The sequence below is a fragment of the Hydra vulgaris genome, chromosome 11 (genome assembly GCF_038396675.1).
Source record: "Hydra vulgaris chromosome 11, alternate assembly HydraT2T_AEP".
In the NCBI taxonomy this organism is placed as follows: Eukaryota; Metazoa; Cnidaria; class Hydrozoa; order Anthoathecata; family Hydridae; genus Hydra; species Hydra vulgaris.
Window position 1 is genome coordinate 51,793,718 of NC_088930.1, and position 3,783 is coordinate 51,797,500.

General features: G+C 25.9%; 1 long non-coding RNA gene across 1 annotated transcript in view; it reads left to right on the plus strand.

Moving 5' to 3' along the window:
- The first annotated feature begins 636 nt into the window (after window positions 1-636).
- LOC136086746 (uncharacterized) overlaps window positions 637-3,783 on the plus strand; it is a 5,970-nt gene continuing 2,823 nt past the window's right edge. Inside the window, exon 1 of the long non-coding RNA XR_010641548.1 lies at window positions 637-1,188. This is a non-coding gene — a long non-coding RNA (uncharacterized LOC136086746). The remainder of the gene's footprint in view (window positions 1,189-3,783) is intronic.

Here is a 3,783-nt window from a genome sequence, read left to right on the forward strand (position 1 = left end):
TTGATGTCTCAGAAAAAATATCGTTAGAATCAAATGTGTCAACATTTGAGGTAAAACCACTGTCAAATTCGCAAACTGAAATGTTGCATGCTACCATAAAAGTTAGCGAAAATATAGACCCTATTGAAATCGAACAGTCAAAAGAATGTAGCAAAGAGAGAAAAACATCGATGAGAAAAAGAGCAAAAAACAAGACAGAAAATACTGTAAATCCAAAAAAAAGTAGCAACGATGTATTATGTGGAGAAGAAACGGGAACAAATAAAGAAAACAAGAAGGATTTCCTCGAAAAAAAAGAAACTTTGGTAAAAGAAGGCAGCATTGACAACGACCAAGATCTAAACTTTTGATAGTTATGATGCATTAAACTTTGCGGAGAAGTTCTCGTAAAATTATCCTTTCATTTTAATTTTTTTTAGATTTTAAAAATTTTTTTCTAAACTCTTTTATTTCTTTCTATTCTGAAAAGCATGTTCTATTATTAACTAAGTGCTTAAGCTGTCGTAATTTGTATTGTTGTAGTTCGCGCTTTTTTGTGAAATGTTATGGTCCAGTGCGTCAATCTGTTCGTATTACGTCAGTTCAATCGAAAACTCGTGCTCCAAGGTTAAGGTTTAGATGTTAGTGTTTTTTATGTCAGGTGGTAAAATTATTGTATTCAAGTTTAAGCTACACGAGTTTTCAAATTAGGAAAGCTGATCCTCTCCTTCATGGCTATTAATATTTTAATATGCAACATAAACGGTCTAAACGACCAAGACAAACGCGACAATTTTTTTAGGTTTCTCAAAAAGTCCACCTTTGATCTTATCCTTCATCAGGAAACAAAATCCGGACCTTCCACTGTTAAACAGTCCCAGTGAAAAATAAAACCGCGTCCCACATGGGTTACGCGTGGGTTCCGTGTGGGATTGATGGGATTTATGTGGGACGGATTTTCCCATGTGGTATCCGTATGGAAATTTGTCACCTTAAACCCATGTGGGTAATCCCACATGGGTTACATGTGGGAACCATATGGTATTTACACACATGGGAAATCCCACGTGGGTTTCCTGTGGGATTTGCATGGGAATTAATTTAAAAGCTGGAAACTAAATAAAAAAATTTTAAATCGACATTGCATTGCGTTACGTTTATATTGTGTAAAAATATTTTATATTAATAAAGAGAATGGCAAGCAAGTATGTAAGTACCACGAATAATTTTTATCTTTCTTTATAGAAATAAGATTAAGATTTGTGCAAATAGACGTATTATTAGGATAATATAATAGTTATTTGAATATAGATCTTGAGTAAATTATTTGCAAACAATTAACTGATGCAAGTTGAAATGTTGTCAAAAACCAATCTTGCATGCATAGGACACTGCAGTGTCCCACAAAGAAATGCAGGTTTGAAAGTCAAAGAATTCACAATTTTCTTTATTAAAAAAAGAAAAAAATAGGATGGAGATGGGTTTCTGTAACTTTTTTATGCTCCAAAACTTTTAACTTTAGATATAATAAGGTCCTTAAGACTTGAGGGACTTACGAACTACATTGAGGAACAAAAACAGGATATTTACAGAAACTTTTCAATTTTTAATCTGGAGTACCACAGTGTTATTGTGAATAAAGCCTCTGGGTCCAGTTTTCAAAGTAATATGATCTAAGTAATGTTTAAATAAAATAAAATGCTTTAAAATGCATATAGTTATACATATAACTCCTGATAGTTAACTATATGTATAACTAGTTATACATATAATTTGTTATAAAAACTTATTTTTTAAGGTTATGCTTGAACAAATTACAACCAATTAATTCAAATTCAAGATTTAGTTAAAGTTCAAGTTAATGTTCTTATTTATTCATTGTTTTTGTTAATTTTATATTTATTTGTTCAAATTTATCAGTTAGTACTATATTTTACTACAGTAAGAATGTTTATCATTGTTGAACGGGATTTTATTAGTAACTTTTGACAACACCCTTTATATTTTAAATAATGACAGCTTTACTTTTCTATTGATGTTAAATTTATTACGTTTCAATAACTCAGATTGAATCTTAACTGAATTATTGTAAGCTTTGTAGGGGTTTGTTGTATATCAAATGGTGTTGTAAATAAAGTAAAAATAATATATATATATATATATATATATATATATATATATATATATATATATATATATATATATATATATATATATATATATATATATATATATATATATATACATAATATATATATATATATATATATATATATATATATATATATATATATATATATATATATATATAACATTAAAACAATAAAATTGATACAAAATTTCACTTTAAAATGAATACCATTAACATTGTGATGATAAAAGCATTAGGAAACTAGTATTTATGTATTATTATTATACTATAAATAAATTGTTTTTTAATTCATTTTATAAAATGGAGACTGACAACTGATAATTAATGGAAATAACTACAAATCATAAAAATCATGTAAACTTCATTTATTATTACTAAATACTATATTAATGTTAGTCTACAAAGTTAAAATCAATTTAGAGCATTGTTATTATTTCTTTTGCGATTCGCACTTCCACTTCTGTCTCTCAAATTTATAAAATAGGTGGTCAAAGCTTGCTCAATAGGTAGGTTCTCAGCATAACAATGCTTTTTTCTTACACTTTCTAAAGAGAAATATGGCAAATTGATTACTTATTTTACCTAAATTGTAGGGTCATCTATGCATAATGATGTCAGATGATGACCCGGTTTATTGAACAACTTCACCCTTTATCAAACTCAGTCAATTTTTTGCCATCTCCAATTGAAAATGATGTCAGTTTTTGTTATCGTATTATGATGGTGTATCTGAATTGTTAATATAATATAAAAAATGCATATACCATCAATTTTTTTCTGGTTCAATTATACATTTATTCTCAACAGTACTAAAAGTAAAAAAAAAAAACATAAATTGTTCTTTCAGATAAGCTAATTTCTGAATTTAAATTGTTTTTCCTATGATCCTCTACAGTTTTAAGCAACAAAAGCAAGAAGTTTTTAGACCACATTGTTGGTGTAAATATCTCTAAAACCTGCTTATAGCTAGCATAAATTGTTTTACTTTTTTTAAAATAAAATATTTTACTTTTTTTTTTAATTCATTTTTTTAATTGACATTATTTTGGTCTCAACATCCCCTCCCCATTGTCAATTATTGTTAAACTCACACTGCCCCTCTATCTACTGGCATCATTTATGGATGATCCCATAGCCTAAATACTATATATATATATATATATATATATATATATATATATATATATATATATATTTATATATATATATATATATATATATATATATACATATATATATATATATATATATATATATATATATATATATATATATATATATATATATATTTTTATATATATATATACATACATATATATATATATATATATATATATATATATATATATATATATATATATCATATATATATATCTTTACTTTATTTACAACACCATTTGATATACAACAAACCCTTACAAAGCTTACAATAATTCAGTTAAGATTCAATCTGAGTTATTGAAACGTAATAAATTTAACATCAATAGAAAAGTAAAGCTGTCATCATTTAAAATGTAAAGGGTGTTGTCAAAATATGTTGATAGTAAAATTAAGTTACTAATAAAATCACGTTCAACAATGATAAATATTCTTACTGTAGTAAGAATTAGTACTAGTTAACAAATTTGAACAAATAAATATAAAATAGTGAA